Here is a 22024-nt window from a genome sequence, read left to right as displayed (position 1 = left end):
ACCCAAAGCAATCTACAGATTCAATGCAATCCCTATCAAACTACCACTGGCATTTTTCACAGAACTAGAACAAAAAATTTCAAAATTTGTTTGGAAAAACAAAAGACCCCGAATAGCCAAAGCAATCTTGAGAACAAAAAACGGAGCTGGAGGAATCAGGCTCCCTGACTTCAGACTATACTACAAAGCTACAGTAATTAAGACAGTGTGGTACTGGCATAAAAACAGAAAGATAGATCAGTGGATCCGGATAGAAAGCCCAGAGATAAACCCACGCACATATGGCCAACTTATCTTTGATAAAGGAGGCAGGAATGTACAGTGGAGAAAGGACAGCCTCTTCAATAAGTGGTGCTGGGAAAACTGGACAGGGACATGTAAAAGTATGAGATTAGATCATTCCCTAACACCATACACAAAAATAAGCTCAAAATGGATTAAAGACCTAAATGTAAGGCCAGAAACTATCAAACTTTTAGAGGAAAACATAGGTAGAACACTCTATGACATAAATCACAGCAAGATCCTTTTTGACCCACCTCCTAGAGAAATGGAAATAAAAACAAAGATAAACAAATGGGACCTAATGAAACTTCAAAGCTTTTGCACAGCAAAGCAAACCATAAACAAGACCAAAAGACAACCCTCAGAATGGGAGAAAATATTTGCAAATGAAGCAACTGACAAAGGATTAATCTCCAAAATTTATAAACAGCTCATGCAGCTCAATAGCAAAAAAACAAACAACTCAATCCAAAAATGGGCAGAAGACTTAAATAGGCATTTCTCCAAAGAAGATATACAGACTGCCAACAAACACATGAAAGAATGCTCAACATCATTAATCATTAGAGAAATGCAAATCAAAACTACAATGAGATATCATCTCACACCAGTCAGAATGGCCATCATCAAGAAATCTAGAAACAATAAATGCTGGAGAGGGTGTGGAGAAAAGGGAACACTCTTGCACTGCTGGTGGGAATGTGAATTGGTACAGCCACTATGGAGAACAGTATGGAGGTTGCTTAAAAAACTAAAAATAGAACTACCATATGACCCAGCAATCCCACTACTAGGCATATACCCTGAGAAAACCATAATTCAAAAAGAGACATGTACCAAAATGTTCATTGCAGCTCTATTCACAATAGCCCGGAGCTGGAAACAACCTAAGTGTCCATCATCGGATGAATGGATAAAGAAGATGTGGCACATATATACAATGGAATATTACTCAGCCATAAAAAGGAACGAAACTGAGCTATTTGTAATGAGGTGGATAGACCTAGAGTCTGTCATACAGAGTGAAGTAAGTCAGAAAGAGAAAGACAAATACCGTATGCTAACACATATATATGGAATTTAAAAAAAAAATGTCATGAAGAACCTAGGGGTAAAACGGGAATAAAGACACAGACCTACTTGAGAACGGACTTGAGGATATGGGGAGGGTGAAGGGTAAGCTGTGACAAAGCGAAAGAGAGGCATGGACATATATACACTACCAAACGTAAGGTAGATAGATAGTGGGAAGCAGCCGCAGAGCACAGGGAGATCAGCTCGGTGCTTTGTGACCGCCTGGAGGGGTGGGATAGGGAGGGTGGGAGGGAGGGAGACGCAATAGGGAAGGGATGTGGGAACAGATGTGTATGTATGACTGATTCACTTTGTTATAAAGCAGAAACTAATAAAAAAAAAAAAAAGAAAAGTGGACTTAAACATTAAAATTATGGTCCAGGTTAGATACTCAAGTGGATCTAGTCTGCAAAGCCAAATAGCATCCCTTTGAAGTAGAAGAGTAAAGGTAGAATATAATTTTATTTTGTTTAATAATTTGTAGGCACATGCAGTTATCATTCTTATGTCCAACTCTCAAAATTTAGCTTGGATACTATTGATTATGATTAATTATGATTCTGCTCAAATAGAGTGACACTTGAGGGTCAGAGGCTCTGGTGATTTCCATATAGAACACTACCCCTAAAACACAAAATCCCAAGCAATTGTAATTACTCTTGTTAAACCTCACTTCAGCAAAGTTACTTAGTAGTCACTGTTCTATTTTCTGGGAAACATTCACCACAATAACCTAAACCTTTCAGAGGGTGCCAGTATTCAACAGAGGCCTAAAGAATTAAGCATTCCAGCAATAGCATATATAAAAGAAAATGATAAACAAATGAGAAGATAAATGTTACAAATAACTTTTTAAAGAGGAATTCTGTTATAAGGCATATGCTTCATTATGCTCCCAGAGATGAAGGCCTATTTCAAAGGTGATTTTTTTATTTTGGTCTGTTGAAGTGTCATCAGCAAGCAGGCAAGCAGAATAACTCTGACACCATTATTTGGTTACCTGGATTTTGCACCCTCTATTGAACAACTTACACAACCTTTACTGTGGTTTTAAGGCTTAGTTGCCCATTCATTAGGTTGACAAACTTGTCAAAAGCCTCCAGGACTATGTCAATTATGTCAGAAACACTTACAGAAGTCACAGCACATTCCAGGGCTCAACTGAGTCCTGTCAACCACTGCCAAAATGACAAGAAACCCTTCTGGGGACAAAGGGCTGTGGAGAGAGATGAACCCTCCCACTCAGATTGTTGACTTGCCAACCCAGTTACACTGGTGCAGCTCTGAGCAATTCGGCCTCTGTGGCTTGAACACCTTAGTCTTTCTGGATGCATTTTATGATGCATTTTAAGAATCCCTAATTCATCCGAATGTTTTGGCAGTCAAGAAGAAAGTTGATCAGCCATAGTTTTTGATGTAAGAGCCAAATGCTTAAAATGATATTTTGACACAAGACAGTTAAAAACAAATACATGTTTACGAAAATCAGGAAACCAAAATGAAAACCAAATCCAAATAAATAAGGCCGAGAAAAAATTCAGATATAAGAATTAAATCATTTCAACCCCTACAAGGAAACATGGAATTCAGTAGCTAAAATAATGGAGAGGTACATTAAGTACTTTCCCTTGTCAAAAAAAATTACAACTTAAGGACTGGCAAAAACCATATAACTGGCAATAAAATAACCTAAAATATTTCTAGTTAGACACCTATAAGTGACTCCTGTAAGTGTAGCTGACGTAACTGACACAGTCCTGGAGTTAGAAATATTTTCATATAGTTCAAAATGTTTTAAACTTAGAATACTTCATGAATACATCACATGAGAGTAACAGAAGAACAAAGTGACTCATAGTAATAAAAAGGTGAGGACAGGACGACATGCAGGAAAATATGTTACTCTATACTCTCCCCCGAATTGCCAGTGGTAGAAGCCCAAAACTGCACTTCTTGGAACCCCTTGCCAGCTCTCTTCCAGTTAAGTTCTGTGAACGGGAAGCACTTGCATGACATTAGGAGAGAAGAAGGAAGGAACACACTGGAAGGGTTAGTGAGGGTGTGGGCTCCTGAGGTCCTACTCAGAACAAGGGTTCTAACAATGTCAGTTGTGAGCAGATTCCTAAGGCTTTAAAAGACACCACTTTAGCCCTGTGCTTCTCCTGCCCATCCTTCACTTTGGTAACCAATCCCCCGTATCAAACCCCAACAGACTGATTTCCGTTTCCCTGATGTAAAATGGCTGATAACATACTAAACGTTGTCTCATTTATTTACCACCAAATTAAAAAGGAGAGAAATAAAGCCCCGTCATTCTACTAGCCTCAGGGTGGTTGATCATAAAATTTTCTCATACTCATTGTATCAAAAGATTATAGTAAAATTCCCCAAGCATTCTATTAAGTCTCTTGGGAGTAACCTTTAGGAGGCTCACTGTTTCCAAATAGGTTTATTTATATTGGAGAAATAGCCTATTTTACATGAGACATACAGAGTATATGGTTGCTTTTTAGTATCATCTCACGTAGCAAATTTAAATATAAAAACAGTTGCCTTTCATGACTTAAAAAAGGCCAAATGGGCATAGGACACTCAGATGTTATGTTTAAAGACAAGCTGAAAACCAATTTGTGGCAATGCAATATATTTGAAGACATCTGGGAAATAGCGTGACTGCAGGAACTTGTTGGAGTACTGCTATCGAAGATGACTGGATCAGTTTATCCCTAAAGCTAAAAGACAGAGCTGAAAATAAATGGAAGCTCAGAATGTCAGCAGAAAAGTAAACTTCACATGAAATTCTGTTGGAAAATAATTCAGTTTTCTGGTCATACTTGTCTATGTAGGAGAGCTCACATATGTTGTTTGCTCTTAGTTTATTTTTAGGGCCTGTATTGTTTTAAAGGGGAATCAAGATGACTTACAACAGTGCACATAATACAGCAAAATAAGAATAATCAAGAATAATTAAGAAATACACAGAAGAAAGTGAAGAGTAGGAAAATACGATGGAGGCAGGACAAAAGATGTATGCAATATATTTACTAAATAGATGCATCAAATTTGACATAAAATTTTCTAAAAGACACAAACATGACTCATTATAAGTTTAAGATTCTCTATAAAATAGAAAAACATAATAACAAGTACAACTATTTCTGGAACAGGAGGAATAATATTAGTAATAGTATCACCTCAAATATTTGTCTATGCTAAGCACTGTCCTAAACACTTTTCATAAATTGATATATCTGATCTTAACAAAAATCCTAAACAAGTGGTACTACTGCTATCTCCATTTTACAGAAGAGGAAATTGAATCAAAGCAATATCAAATGCCAGGCCAAAGGTTTGCAGCTGGGAAATGCAGGAGGTAGAATTGGATGCCAGGCAGTCTGGCTCCAGAGTCCATGCTTTTAACCACAATATTTATAAAATTCCCAAAATAATGAACAAAATATTCTTAAAGTAAACTTGGGAGTGAGTTCTATAGGGCCATTTCCTTGTGTCACAAGGCCTATGGAATCAGGCTCAAATACAAATCCAGAAAATCACTTCTAGAAAGTCAAATGATGTGGCCCAATTACCCCGTTCTTTGTTCTTTTGCTATAATCTAGAATCAGGCTGTTACTCAAAGGTTGTAAACTCCAGTGCCTACAGGGACCAGAGAAGTAACCTGAGTCAGTGATGTAAGCCAGGTGTAAGCAAAAAGGGAGTAATAAGGACAGTGATCAAAGAAGGAACTGTTTCCCAGTTCTAGGCATTTGTGGCCATGCTTGGACATGTGCCTAGCTTTGCCAGATTTTTTTACTGTTTCCAGAGAAATCTGGATTTTATGGAAATTCTGTATTCCTTCTTAAAATGTGTGTCTGTATGCGTGTGTGTGTGTGTATGCGTGCTGTATATACTAGGCAAAGAGAACCTGTCTACAAGCTGGATTTGACCAAGAGTCTCCAGTTTGTCACCTCTACTTTAGCAACACTTGAGAAGTGGTTCTCAAATTTTATCCACATCAGCATCTGAGGAGAGCAGGGGATGCCTGGAAAAGTGCATCACCAAAACTTAGTCCTCACCTCGGGAGCCAGGCCCTCCTGTGAGGAGGACATCAGGCCTCCCCCCTTTCCTCCTCCTCCCTTCTTCCCTTACCTCCCCACATTCCACTGAGAATCACTGATTCATAAAAGTGAATTTACTGCTTTTCTCTCGGGCAGTCCTCCAAAAGCGTTGCTTTTCTCTGCCAAGCTTTTGAAAAATATTGAGAGGTTGGGAATTTGGCGTTATACTCCCTGTTAAGTACCTACAGTACCTACAACGCAGCTAATTTAGGCTGCCAGGTAAAAGCAGAGCCAGTGGAAGCTAAGCCTCTCTTCATATTCTCTTATGAAATTTCAGTTGCCTAACCAACATCACTCAGAGGCAAACCAAGGTTTTCTTCAGAAATCTTGTAATTCTAGGTTCATTCAAACAGTGATGAGAGAGAAAGAGAGGAGAGAGAGGGAGAGAGAATATGAATGAGTTTCTGTGGTTTTATGTCTAAAATATTTTAGTATGAAAGTCCTCCATTCATCTTACTTTTCTCAGTCACTATCTTACTAATCAACCATGTGGCAGTTAGGCTCAGGAAAAACTATGATAAAAATTTAAAACTATGTTAGGAGTTGGGGGTGTATAATTTTTAGTGCATTCATAATACCCTAACAAAACACTGAAGGGACTGGAGAAGAGCTAATAGCCATGATATGATTAAAATACCGAATAGTTAAACTACACTTCCACTCTAATCTTAATGTTACTAGTCCACACCACCCTTTCCAATCATAAATAAGTTTACTAAGATTTCTTCATTTAGAGTTTGGGAGACCATGTAAAATATACATATAACCATCAATACCACAGCTCTCATGCCACACTGCTTTCTACTGAGTGCCAACATGACATGAATCAAGGAAAACAATCTGGTGAACATCAACGGCAGTGCAATATGGTGTACACAAGTTGAACACTGGAGTCTTCAATAGGAGAGACCCCAACAAAGCTATGGATTACAGAAATTAAAATTACTTTTAGAATCAGGGTACAGAGTTGCAAGGGACGACTATATCCCATTCCCTGGTCGTGTGCATCAGAGTACCTACAGCAAAACTGCACTAACTGCTTTTTGGGTTTTGTTTTTGTTTTTAATTTTATTTATTTATTTTTTTATTGACGTATAGTTGATTTACAATATCATGTTAGTTTCAGGTGTACAGCACAGCAATTCAGTTACATATATATATATGTATGTGTATCTATCTATCTATATCTATATATATCTCTCTCTCTATATATATATATATACACATTCTTCCTCAGTTGCACTAATTGTTTTAATACATGATGAGCCTCATAAGAAATGAGGACTTCAAAACATGTTGGAGCAAAATACGAAGAGCAGTTGTTCTCCCAAAGCACTACTTGGTTTCATTATGCTCTTCTCATGGGGAAAGAAAAAAATATTCATTACAACATTATTTATAATTCTAGAAACCTAAAAAAGAACATAAACAATAAGGCAAAGATGGAACATTATTTTACAGCAAAATCATGCAGCCTTATAAATATTACACCTCCAAAAGTTTTTCAATGATGAGAAAAAAAATGTGTATCCTACAACAGTAGGTGAAAATGACAGAAGATAAAACTGATTACACAGAAAGACCTCACAAATGCCAACCCAGACATGGAAAAAAATATTAACAGTGATTACGTCTAAGTGGTGGAATGAAAGGTGCGTTTTTATTTTTCTTTTTTTTTCCTGTTTAATCCAAATGTTCAGCAGTAAACATGAAATAGTTTTATAATCAGAATCCCAAAATTCAAACTTCTTAAAGAGCAACTGGCCCTAAAAACATGGATGATGAATAGACTGAGGATCTTCCTACCAAGAAGTTCTGCCTCCCACCGTTTCAAAGGAAAAGTACAGTCTCATAGGGTAACAGTAATCAAAGTCCTTGGCCTCTGTCTACACTGGTCTGTTTCAGTCACACACAAAGTGCTGTCTATAAAGGCCTAGCCTAGCAATGCTAAGAGACCACAAACACCATGGTGAAATAGCCTTTACGTCTCACTGGCTGCCTTTTCTCCATTCACTGACAGAAAAAGATTAATACCTACTCAATTTGTCAAGGCAATTTTGTGATGACAAACTGATGAACTTAAAGTCATTAGTATTTCTGCAGAACTATTATAAATGTAACTCACATATTTTTGTGCTCTTCAAAAAATCAAGGTTATGCTTGAAGGGTAAAAGGGATATGAGAGGACTCAGTATAGAATTGTATTTCTTTTGAATCAATGTTACAGCTATAGTGTCATTTGTAACTCTTCTCTTCCTATAATATTAAAAAGAGAAAATCTTATACTGCAAAAAAACTTAAGTTGGCAACTTGCAATTATTAGTCATTGATTCTGTGCAAGCACTGTCTATTTCAGAACGTTTCTGTAGAGATAAGACATATTTAAATACTGGGACTAAAGTTGGCTAAGCCTACATCTCTCTGATTAAATAATACAGCAGGGAGTTCTCTGGTTGTCCAGTGGTTAGGATTCCGGGCTTTCACTGCAGGTTCGATCCCTTGTCTAGGAAGTGAGATCCCACAAGCTGCGCGGCTTGGCCAAAACAAAACAAAACAAAACATCAATTTCATCTGCATTTTCTACTCCTTATAACCAGGCCGGAAGTGTTATTCACTAAAACCATGATGATACAGGAAATCATCTTTTTAAGTTATCTATGAGGAAAACAAAAGACTGAATTAAGGTTAAGACTAGCTTTATTATTAAGTCCGTCATATGACAAGTTATATAATGACAGCTGTGTATGCTTAGCTCATTTAAATTGGCACTGTCAGCCTATTTCACAGAAGAGATAAATTTAGCTTAGAAAGTTTAACTTGGTCAAGGTCACACAGGTCCAGGCTTTGCAAATCGTGAAGTGTCCACCCTGGACCGATATCCAAAGAACTTTAGAAAGTGAAGGATTAGATAGAGGTTCTTTTAATCTTATTTTCCAATTGTACCTTCACAACTTTCTCCACCACTTATCTCTGCTTGCCTTTGTGTGTTGCCTTTATTTTCTCTCATTACAAACTCTTTCCTTAGACATAACCCTCACATCTCCAGGTGTATATCATATTTTCTGTCTTAAAAAAAATTCCCATAAAGCTTCTGATTAGCCCTGAAGAAGTAAGACCGTACCCCACCATACCAATCAAATGTGGTCAGTGGATGGGATATTGTAAGAAGATGAAAGCTCAGTTAGAACCCGTATCATCTGAGTGGAGACAGAAGTAGTTCTTGGAAGAAGGAAGGTATTCTAGGTAACAAAACAAGTGGTACCCATTAAAGTGCAATACACAATTAAATGTAAATATAATAGAGTAGGGTTTGTGACTTAAACCATATTTTAAATTCATTTATCCCTACCTCTCTTTGTTACTTAACAGCAGAGACTTTATACCATTTTATGGACAGGAATAATGTAGAAAGAAAAGAAAGACAAATTTTGGGATTTTGAAATTGTAAGTAGATTTTGGCAAATAGCCAAGATAACAGTCTTGACACCATGACTTTTGACTGCCAGAGTTACATGAGTGAGTAAGAAAAAATGTTTCTATGAATTCTAATGACTTGCCTTTAAATATCAAGAGCAAAATCACAGACGAACCAGACATAAAGATAATGCCATAAAACAAAATACAGAAGAATCATGACAGTTTTCTCTTACAGGGAGGAAAAAAAATGACAAACAAACAGTGGATTAGTATAAAAAGAGGAATAACAGTAAATTTCACTAGGGTTCAGTGGCTGCAGAGGGTGAGGAGAGGGAGGGATGAATAGGCAGAACACAGGATTTTTAGGGCAGTGAAACTACTCTGTGTGATACTGTAACAGTTGCTTTATGTCATTCGACATTTTTCAAACCCCATAGAACGTACGACACCAAGAGTTGAACGCTCATGTAAACTATGGACTTTGAGTAGTAATGACGTCTCAATGCAGGCTCATCAGTTCTAACAGTGCACCGCTATGGTGGGGGATGTTAATACTGTGGAGGCCATGCATGTGTGGGGACAGGGGACATAAGGGAAAGTTTTGTATCTTCTGCTCAATTTTGCTGTAAATCTAAAATGACTCTAAAATTTATATTTCAAAATATATTTTATAAAATTGGATGTGACTGGGTTACCTTAAAATGGCTAGAATAAGTGTCCTACAACCAAGCAGAAATGAAAGCCCATGAGTCTTGTTGGATTTAAAGAAATAAACAGGGCTTCCCTGGTGGCACAGTGGTTGAGAGTACGCCTGCCAATGCAGGGGACACAGGTTCGTGCCCCAGTTTGGGAAGATCCCACATGCCACGGAGCAGCTGGGCCCATGAGCCATGGCCGCTGAGCCTGCGCGTCCGGAGCCTGTGCTCCGCAACAGGAGAGGCCACAACAGTGAGAGGCCCGCGTACCACAAAAAAAAAAAAAAAAAAAAAGAAACACATTACATTTTTGCACAACCTAGATTATGACTGTGTAAAATTAATAACCAATATAAATACATAATTTATGCATATGTATGAATTTATGTGCATATATAAAATCAAATATGGAGTATTTGATTTAGAGGTCTAAGTTAATATAATTTTAATTATGAAAATACTTAAATGGATTGAATTGCTCCTTTCTCAACTAAGCATTACCCATCCATGAAATTTTTTTGAATTATGTGGTAATTGGCTGAATAATCTCCTTTACTTTTCTTGAACAAAGGCTGGGATTCAGCATTTACTGAGGTAATGAGATAATGTATGAATGACTAGGTACAATGTGTAGTACAGCAATGATCAAATGCAAGAAGAAAAATATTTTGGCAAGTTGATGATACCAGGTATTTGCTTTGATTGAATTTTTCATTGCATTTTCTGGTAGTTCTGGTATCATTTAAACAACTTGTTGATAGATACTGTCTTTATTATTTTATATATATTTTATTATTTCTCCTCAATTTTTTAACTGTCCCCTTTAGCTGGTTCTTATCTGTTTCCCTCTGCCATCACCCTTGAAGGGGCTCCCTCAGAGACAGCTACTGGTAATGATTATGTGTAGACCATATAATGATGTGTAGATTATATCATACTTCCTTTACAATGAAACTAAATTCACAGTTAATACAGATTTCATGTCTTTCTATTGACTGATTATTAATAATAAAATCATAAAATGCATTTATATAACACATTATATACTTGCAAAATTCCATTCTTATTTATTCAAAAACTTAATTGGAAATATAAGGCATTTTAATTTTTTGAACATGATTTATGCAAACACAGCAATTAACATAGTGATAGAATACAAACAAAAGTTAAAAAAGCAATAATAGAACAAATCAACTCCTAAGCACTTTAAAAATTAAAAGACTATGTCAAATAGAATGTCAGAGGGAAATATCTTGCTAATTATAAGACTAAGGTGACCTTGATTCCACTGTAATATGAAATACAATGAGATATTTTATGATAAATTGATTAAAACCATTGCCCCATAGACATTAGTCATATTTATAATATGAGTTATTAAAGCAAATACTACAACAAAAATCTGTATCACATAAGAAAAGTAAAATTCAGTTGAGAGTTTGCTTTCTTTAAACAGTGATTAAAGTATCAAAAGGTCAGGACTCTATTTTTTATTTTTTTATCTTTGTCCGCACCAAGTGGCTTGCAGGATCTTAGTTCCCCAACCAGGGTTCGAACCCAGACCCCCGGCAGTGAAAGCACCAAGTCCTAACCACTGGATCGCCAAGGAATTCCCCAGGACTCTTTTTAAGAGACAGAGGAAAAAAACCCGTTTGTCTTAATGGTAGCGTCTCTACAGTATATATCTTTTTCTATGTTCAAGCTGCCAAATGCAGTGAACAAGAAAGAGAAAACAAGATATCCAGAAAGAAAAGTGACATAGTCGTATAATATTAGAGTCTGAATTCTTTCATTTATACTCCAAAATGTTCTTCTTTAATTATCTACTCTAGACTCAAAAAGAGGTGGTCCAAAACAGGAGTGAAGACATCCCTATAGCTTTGTCTTTCTGCCCAGTGACAGAAAGCGTTCCAGAGAAACTTCCCATCCAACCAACCGATCAATGCCATTTACCTACACAGTAGCCTCATCAACAGGTAACCAGATTCAAAACATACCACACTGCTTGCTTAATTAAGAGTTAAACTGAGAATTTTGGTTGGTTTTTTTTCTAGTACTGTGCAAACAGAAGCAGACTTTAAATGGGATACTTTAATTTCACAAGTTACTATAAATAAACAGTCCCAGCATATTACTTTATTTCTCATTAAAGCTGAAACTTCCTGACAATGAAATTGAGGCACCAGAAGAAGCTTTTTAGTAACAGGTAGTTGAAGAAGGAATTTTGTCATTAGAAGGCAGAGTACACTGCTTAATGCCCCATTTTTATTTTTATTTTTTTATCTTTATTTTTTTTTTTTTTTGCGGTACGCAGGCCTCTCACTGTTGTGGCCTCTCCCTGTTGTGGCCTCTCCTGTTGCGGAGCACAGGCTCGGGACGCGCAGGCTCAGCGGCCATGGCTCAAGGGCCTAGCCGCTCCGTGGCATGTGGGATCTTCCCGAACCGGGGCACGAACCCGTGTTCCGCATCGGCAGGCGGACTCTCAACCACCGCGCCACCAGGGAAGCCCCTGCCCCATTTTTCTTTAAAGAACAATGTGGTTCTCCCTTATTCTAAATTTCTATAACTCTGTAATTTTCAGTAAGTAGAAACAGTTAATATGTGGGAACAATGTAAATAACTTACTTTTAGCTTGCAAACACTTTTTTTTTACACATGCCAAGCAATGTTTCAAATACTTTATAAATATGAACCACTTTAATCCTCATAATAACACAATGAAATAGGTACTATTAAGGTCCCATTAAAAAGGCGAGAAACCTGAGGCACAGAGTGTTTGTCTTGCCCATGGACACACAGCTGATAAGTGGCATAGCCAGTGTTCGCCCTGGCAATCTGAATCCAGAATCTCTACCCTCAAACTCTGTAGCATGTAGTCTTGGAAATGTGGATGCCTTAATTCTCTCCAACAGAGTAGCCCATCTTATCCAATCAAATCCTACACTTCAAACTACCTTCACGATTTCTACCAGAATTTTCTAAGGTTCACAGTTAGCAAGATAAATTAGCGAAAAAAATTATAACTATATTTTTCCTTATGTTTCCAGACATCATGCAACCTATTTTTCAGCAACCATAGTAATGCCTTAATAAGAGTAGAAGAAGGTGAATTCCTATACAAAAAGTGCCATACCCTTGACCCTTTGCATGACAGTCCAGAATGCACAGGACAGTGTTTTTCTCCCTAGACAACTACTTTGCAAGTCAGGTCTGCACACATCTCTGACATGTATCTCAGAATCAAGTGTCTCAGGGTGAGATTTTGTATATTTGAACAGCAGAGCACATTTGATACAGTGATTTCAGAAGGACTTACAGTGTGCTTCTATCTCAGGGAGTTTACATTCATTACACTGACTTTCCATAGAAAGAATTATGATTAGAAAGTCACTCATGGAACTCCCTATGCATTAACCAGGCTGAAAATTTCCTGTTCCTTGGGAGTCTAAAGCCATTTCCCTTTCCAGCTGTGAGAAATCATCCTGTTGTGCTTTTCTGCTCTCCCTGTCACAGTAAAATGCAGACCTTGGAGAGGCTGCTTGGTTTGCTTTTGATGGCAGGAGCACTGTATTTGGAGTCAGAGACTGGAACTGGGTCTTAATTTTGTCACGTTTTGGCTGTGAGGTCTTGAGCCAATCACTTGCCATCTCTGACCTGCGGAATCCTCATTTATAAGAAGGGAGCAATACTGACATCTCCCACACAGGACTGCTGAATAATTAAATAAAATCCTGTATGGCATGGGGCAGTTTACAGTTAGTTGTATCTAATATAAGTTTTGGTAATAACTAGAAGAAAAGTGACTAAAAGCCAAAATTTGTAAGCATCTGAAACTCATTTACTGATTGCCTAACAGAGGAAGCAATCGTGATTTATATATAAATAAGCTCTATGTTTATGATATGCAACTGGTTACAAGTGATGGCTTTCCACAATCACTGTTTTCTCCAAATACATTTAAGCAAAGGCCTTTGGATATTCCAAAAGATCTAGACAACTGATTCACAGAATGTTATGAAAAACACTATTCTTACATTATTTTGAGACTACTATACCAAGAAACATTATAGTGGAAATATCATTACCAACCCAATTCCTTTAAGCTTGGAGATTTAGGGGAGCAATTAAATTAAATACTTCCTGAAAGTCCATACTGTATTTGGTATATTTGAGAATGGCATTCATAAGAACAAATTGTGCACTTCCACAATGCAAGGGGAGAATCTGGTCTCCATGGACTTTCCATAAATCTGAGAGAAAAAAAATAAATTGTCATATATTTAGGCAAGCCAGACATGTTACTTACATGAGCAGGACAAGAAATTCTGTTTAAATGAACTTAGCTGAAAAACAGACTCTAACAGAAATGAAACCCTTTGATATGTCTCTTGGAAAGTTCATTTACAGCACTTGCATGTGAAAAAGCTCAGTGTCAAAGGGTTTCTCCAGACAAGGCTGCTTTTGGCCACATGCAAAATAAAGAAGCAAGCAAAGGTTTTAGTGATAATCCCCTAGCTCCACTTTCTGGGGATTTTGTCCACTCTTTAGGAAACACTTTCTTACCCCTAACTATCATCTTGTTTCCTGCTCCATCAAGTGAGAATTTATTTCTGATAAATTCATATCTAAAAGGAAATAATCACTTAATATGTTACTCCTTATATTTAGATATTGGAAGCAGTGCCTATCCAAGAGTAAGATAGTAGTTTAGTCAGTGAAACATTGATGTCTAGGACATAATGTTGAGCAAACACACATATGGTCGCTCTCCTGTTGAGACTTGATCTAGGTCTTAAGATCTTGAGATCTTTCTGAGGAGGACCTACTCCTAATGACATGGAATCCTAGAAATATCCAGGTAGAAAACAGAACACGACACTGTTCTTTTTAAAGAGTCAGCAGGTAAGATGAGAGTCATATTTAAATATCCCTTCTTTTCCCATAATAAATTATTACCAGAGGGAAATACAGTCAGTTCTTTATCAAAATACATGTTTACTGGTCCAGATAATACAGATATTACTCTTTGTTTCATTTAAGTATACCTTGGTTTGACATTCTAGCCAAAAAATGATTGAATAATAATTACTAACTAAACTTTAATTGGTAAATATGTAGGCAACCCTTACGGGCATGCTATATGTAAAAATATCTTACTTTTAGAGTTGAATGAGATAGTAGAAAAATCAATATTTTTTAGGGAGGAAAATGTTGACTTTTTTTCCCCCTCTTCCTCCCTGTTGCAGTCATGTTTGGGAATTGAATTTCTTCTCAAATGTCATGAGATATGCTATTAAGTAGTCTTATTATGTGCAAATTCCCCTCTTCTAGGGAAAAAAAAGTTAACATAAACCCATTATACCATACAACAACCTAAAATTTTTCACTTTCTATAGAATTTTATGCAGTAGTTACTTTATCCTTTATTTCTTTTGCCTTCATTTGTTTTATTTTTTGCTGTTGTTTAAAACTGTTTTATTTGACTTAATCATTAATATATGACTGGATAAATGTAGCTAGGAAATATACAGATTTCTGTTTTTTGTTCACAAATATACATTTTAAAAAATAAAAGTCTAATATAAACTGTAAATCCTTTTCTTTTCAAAGAGGATGAATTTCTGAGGAAGAAAGCATGGTAATTTGTACGTACTTGTCATACCAAAAGGAACATCAATTGCAAATGCCATGTTAAACAAATGAAATACAGTAAATTAAATGAAACTACTTTCTATAACACTTTATGCCTCTTTCTGTTAATTCTGAAGAAGGCACCATAGTGAGGCTCATTTCAGTACAAAGCCGTATCGTGCAGATGTACTACATGTATTTATTTTTCTTTTGAAAAAAATATATAAAACTTCATAGTCTGCCCCAGTTCTACACTAGGAATAGCATGAAAAGCTTTTCTCTGTCTAACTTACTTAATCCCTTAGATCTCGCTTCACAGTTCCTCTTGCTCATACTACCCAGTGTTTCAAATCTGCCTCTGAACCCTGGAAACAAGGGTCAGGGGAGGCGATGTCCTCTCTTTGGCCCTTCTCTGTACTTCTGACCCATCTCCTCCAATCCTCCAAGATATTATTCTCTCAATATTCCCTTGTGTTGTATCTTCACCACCTTCAGGGGCTCCTTCCCCTCAGCCTTTATCTATAAACAAAATGCTAAATCTCTTTTCTATCTTAAGAAAAAAAAAGAAACCTCTTGGATCTCCTTCTCCTCTGGTAGGGACCTATGCATCTTCTCCTCAGCACTGATTTCCTCAGTGTTGCCACCCTTCAGGCAGCGACTCACTACCCCACTCACTGCTCTTCCATTCACTCCTCATCCTTTGTCCTCAGTTTCCACCCCACCACCCTGCTCACAGTGCACAGAACATGTTGCAAGGGCCCAACTTAAGGTTTCTTTTATCCTCAAATAACTTTACCTGTCACAGTCTTGGCCTACCAAGCCATCCTTTCCTTTTCAAAACTTTTTTCCCATTTCTGCCAGTTCCTCTAAATTTCTGATCACTTATTATAAGTCCCCTGCTGACCCCTCTCCACGTCCACCTCCACAAATGTTGTTGTTCCTTAGGATTCTGTCCTTGGTCCTCTCTTCCTGCCCAGAGATTCTCTTCTAACTCTGCCCATTCCATTTCTATCACATTCAAAACTCCCTCTTCCTACACCCACCTCGGAAAATCTGTTGCTCCTCAAAATTCCTCAATGGACCTCTTTGGTTCTCAGCTATAAAATGTCATCAGTAAGAACAACTACTCATTAAGCTGTGAGATGATTAAATTAGATGGTGTAAATAAAGCACTTAACATGGTGCATGCCACAATATCAATAAACACTACCTATTGCTTTTATAGTCCCTTTATGTACACTTCCCTCTAGGTAATCCCAACTATAATTAAGGACTATTCCAGTAACTCCCGAGCTTCTCTACCAGACTCTACAATCCCTTTACTCACTGACATGCTAAGAGCTGTTCTATCTTTATTTATGTAACAAATCTTTATTAATATCCTGCTGTGTGTAAAGAACTATTTTAAGAACAGACTGTACAAAGCTGGAAGCACTAAAAGAATGTCTTTGAGGGCTTCCCTGGTGGCGCAGTGGTTGAGAGTCCGCCTGCCAATGCAGGGGACACGGGTTCGTGCCCCGGTCCGGGAAGATCCCACATGTCGCGGAGCGGCTAGGCCCGTGAGCCATGGCCGCTAAGCCTGCGCGTCCGGAGCCTGTGCTCCGCAATGGGAGAGGCCACAACAGTGAGAGGCCTGCGTACCACAAAAAAAAAAAAAAAAAAAAGAATGCCTTTGAGATCAAGTTGCTCACAGTCTGTTGGGGAAGCTGGACAAGTAAACAGAGCTATTAAATGATGTGGTAAGGTGGCAAATGGAAAGGTATATAGGTGTAAAATTAGGGAATGGCCATTCTTTACCTGAAGCTAAAAATCTGGCAATCATCCTTTACTCTTCACTATCACAGGTATAAAAAAGGGGTCAATGGGACAGAAAAGAAATCAAGTCCTTAGATACTGCTTCTTAAATAACTCTTGAAACCTATCCACTCATCTCCATTGTCACTTTTACTGCTTTGTATCAGTAACTCTATTCTACACTATTTGTCCATTGTATCATCTTTCTAACATACAAATCTAATCCATTTTCTCCTTTACGTAAGGTTGTTCAGTGGATCCTTACCACACACACATGTACAAAAAATTTAGATCTGTAGATGGCAGAGAAGAAATAATTTTATGTCTACAGTTTTATCTGACTTACACATGTTCTGTGCTCCAGACCAAAAAAAATTTTTGCATTTCTGGAAACACCAACAATTTATCACTTCTCAGTTCCTTTGCATATACTTTTTCCTCTGCCTGGTGATCACTCACTTCTCAGAGGGACTAGAGGTGGTCTGACTTTTATGCCAGCCAAATAATTAATGGCAGGGGTTAAGGGCTTAGAGAAACAGAGGAAGAATTCATAGAGAAGAGCAAGCCAGGACAGAGTCTACACAGGCAACCTCAAATCCAACACCAAAGCCAGGGTAAGGTGATAAGGATATTGTATCCTGGCAATGATACGGTTCAGATGTGGTGGCGCATTCTATGTTGACTGGCAAGAGTACTAACGGGGGCTTGTAGCTCACCTTTTTAAACTGATATCTGACACGTGGGTGAATTAGGGGGTCTTATAAAAAGAGGAGCAACACATTCAATGTTACAAATTTAACTTCTGTCTAGGGAAATATTGCTAATCTTTTATACAACTTATCTCTCCCTTTTTAATAAATACTCCCCTAAATTCTCCCCATTCTTCCAGATAGAGTTCATTCTCTCCCAGGCACCTCATCCTCTGCAGACCCATAAATTCTTTTAGTTCTTATCAAATTGTATGATTGTTCATTAGTTCCAAATTTGTCTTCTCAATGTGACTATAAATCTCAAGTAAAAGACTCCATATTGTTTATGACAGAGACTTCATAAATCTTTGTTGAAGGGATAAGGGAATAAGTACATAAACAAATACCATTCCTCCTCTCTGTGAAAAGGGTTAATGTTTAATAGATTGTTGAGATAGGTCTTTACATGTGAAACTCTCTACTGAAGTATAAAGAACTAAGATGTAAGTGCATGCCTAGTTTGAAGATGGAACGTCTGACATAAGCCTACCTTCATGATTTGTCCTATCAGCTATATTTAAGAGTGCCAGCATGTCTTCCTTCTCAGGATACCATAAAGATAAACAGAACTTCTAAGGTGAGCTCTTCCCTTGGCTAAAAACCATAAAGCTTTCTGTTTCATCATTATAAATAAAGATATAAAGAAAATATATGTTGAAGTTGAAGGTAAACATCTACAGTTAAGTAACTCTTTTCTGTCAATTTTGTTGTTGTTGTTATATATTGCTTCTTTTCCCCTTCACACAAATGTGTGAACCTCCAAAAATTAGTCAGTTTTGGGTTGCAAAACTGCAGTCACTTCTCAGCCTTTCACACATGCTTTGGTTATTAATTTACTGATCTTTATGATATCGTGTGAAACAACTGTGTTAAGTTAGACTCAACTCTTCTGCAGAACTTCAGTAGGGAATTGTAATGAATCTGCATAATATGATGTTGGGACTGAATTGGGCCATCCTGCAGTACTTTCTTAAAAATTATAAGCAACAGGAACAAACTGTTAGGGAAATGTCTTCTCATCTCCCTCAACTATGCATTTAGCAGATTTCTACTATATGGCTTTCTGTTCATTAACATTCATGCCATTGTCTATAACCTCATGTTTCAGTGTTTGCTTTGGATTTGCCTTGCTGAAATATTTGCCCTTCTTTTTCTTACAGCTTCTTCTGGAGCCTTGATTGTTCCTTTTGATTTTAGCAGAATACACGAGGAGGATAATTACTAAAAACTTATTTATAAACACAATTTACATATAATTTTTTCTAAAAAGAAATACACATATAAGGCCACTTTTCACGGGTCAGGACAACTTTGTGAAAGATACACTTACTGAATTCAGTGCCTTCCCCAATCTCCCAGTGTTATTTCAAAAGGAAAGAAACAATTGTAAATACCTGCATTTCCTGTTGTGAGTTGTTTATTTCTTAATGAAAAGTCTTCTCTCTGAAACTAACTATAATCTGAGAGATTAGTCAGTGGGACATGGGCTTTATGTTTTTGTTTTTATTTTTTTCTATTAAAGATGATAGTTTGCACAGGAATACCCCAACTATCCTATTTGGTTCCCCCTCATGATAAAACTACACAAATTTCTCAGAGCTCACACATACTGAATTTGGGACTACAAGATTAAAGTGTGGCTGTATTTGCTTGAGAAAATTTGGTCGACCCATATATGTATTTAATGTATCCCTTAGGTTTCATCATGATTATGATCTAAACAGATAAATAGAGACTATATAGCATCATAGACATTCTAAAACATTTTAATTCCATTTTGACCTTTTGTCTTTTTCCTCTTTGTATCTATACAGATTTCCTAACATATAATAGATGTAAAATTATTTTGTTTGAAAGGACAAAGGTGGAAGGAAGGAAGGAAGGAAGGAAGGAAAGAAAGGGAAGAAGGAAGAGATGCAGATGTGGTGAGCAGAGAGAGAAGGGAGGAATCTTTGGTTTTCCTTCCAACTTATTTCTGTACTATTTCTAGAAGTCACCAGAGAATGCTCCACAAATACTTCCATATAATGTCCCAAATGTCTTCCAGACAGACTCTCCCATATCAAGATGAAAGTGCATCAGGAAGCTTTACCATGACCATTGCAGTATGACCCTATGGTTTATGGTGCTTCCTGTTATGCTAACACATATATATAGAATCTAAAAAGAAAAAGAAAAAAAAGGTTCTGAAGAACCTGGGGCAGGACAGGAATAAAGACGCAGACCTACTAGAGAATGGACTTGAGGACACGGGGAGGGGGAAGGGTAAGCTGTGACAAAGTGAGAGAGTGACATGGACATATATACACTACCAAATGTAAAATAGATAGCTAGTGGGAAGCAGCTGCATAGCACAGGGAGATCAGCTCGGTACTTTGTGACCACCTAGAGGTGTGCGGTAGGGAGAGTGGGAGGGAGATGCAAGAGGGAGGAGATATGGGGATATATGTATATGTAGAGCTGATTCACTTTGTTATACAGCAGAAACTAACACACCATTGTAAAGCAATTATACTCCAATAAAGATGTTAAAAAAAAAAAGATATGGAAATAACCTAAATATCCACCGACAGATGAATGGATAAATAAAATGTTGTATTACCATTCAGTGAAATGTTATTCTGCCTTTAAAAAGATGGAAATCCTGCCATTTGTAACAACATGGATGGATCTGGAGGACATTATGCTAAGTGAAATAAACTAGACACAAAAAGACAAAAAAAAAAGAATTTACACTGTGTCAAAACAACACCTGCGGAAGTCTGTGTGATGAAGCAAAGAGGACGGGATTCCCCTTTATCAAGGTTTGTCCATGGTGGCGCTATTGACATTTTGGACCAGATAATTCTTTGTGGCAGGGGGGTCTGTCTTGTGCATTGTCAGATGTTTAGCAGCATCCCTGGCCTTTACCCACTAGCTGCCAGTAGCAAACCTACCCGAGTCATGATAATCACCAATGTCTCCAGACATTGCCAGATGCCACCCAGGGGAGGGTGAGAATTGCCTCCAGTTGAAAACCATTGCCCTATATACACACTTATCTTGTACAACAGTCATAGCATGTCACAGATTTTTCAGTGGGATGGGGAGCCACTCTTTAAATTTCCCCCCAAGGGTCAAGCACAGATCATTCTGGGCCACTGAGAGATCAATCTCAAAACAGACTCTGTTTTAGGGCCCAATTCTACCTCTCCCCAACACCCCCAGTCCCTCCACATGCATAGCTCTGAGTTGCTCTTCCTTCTTCCAGTCATTCGTCTCTCTCTCACTCAGTGACCTCTAATCAACCCATCCACGGATAATCTGAATTTAAATTTGAAAGTGTCAATAAACCAGCAAAGTATATGTCAGCTGTGGATTACTTCCCCAATAATAGAGTCATAGTCTAGGCCCTATTGTAGATGCTTCTGCAACAGAACCTGATGAGATTCATAGTATGACTACTTATACAGGATGATGATTAAATTCTCATGAGACAGAATAGGAAAATGTGTTGAGGTTAAGAGGTTAGCCTCTGAATATGAATATCCTGGGTTAGAATCCCATCTGTGCTACTTACTCGATATCTGTAACTCTGGACAAACAATTGCTCTTTGACTCATTTGTGGCCATCTGTAAAATGGGCATAATAATAGTAACTGTTGCATGGAACTGTTATGATGTTGAAATAATAGTCTATCTGAGAAGTCATTTAGAAGGATGTTTAATATATATTAAGTATTTTTCTTATATGCATGATAATAGTATATCTTATAACAGTACCTCCTACACAAAAATACACATACAACACAACATGCACACACACAAGACAACCAAAAACTATCAACATATTTTACTGTTGTCATTAACTTTGTTATTAAATAAAATGTCATGCTACATTGTTTGACCTGTCTTACACTAGTGAATGCTTACAGTAGCATTTTTGATTTGCTTTTATTTCCATGCCAATCAATAAATGCTTAAGCAGCATGCTACTCTTTTCAAATCTGTTCTTCAAATTTGTTTTAAAGAAGGAAATATTTAGTTGTTGTTATTATGATTAGCACTAACTTCAGGTTTATTATCAGTGGTCTTTCCAGTGGCCTTAATTCTCCTGGTTCATAGCATCTCACCCACTGACACATTGCTCCTCATATTTATTCAAATTTTTGAAAAGAAATATTTATGCAAAGGAGAATATATAAGTAATAGGAGGAAGAATAAATAAATGGCTCTTGATGATTTATAGATTATGACAGGCAAAATGGAGAGAAAGAGAGAACAA

This window comes from Hyperoodon ampullatus (assembly GCF_949752795.1).
Source record: "Hyperoodon ampullatus genome assembly, chromosome: 4".
Lineage (NCBI taxonomy): Eukaryota > Metazoa > Chordata > Mammalia > Artiodactyla > Ziphiidae > Hyperoodon > Hyperoodon ampullatus.
This window is presented reverse-complemented; position numbering follows the sequence as displayed.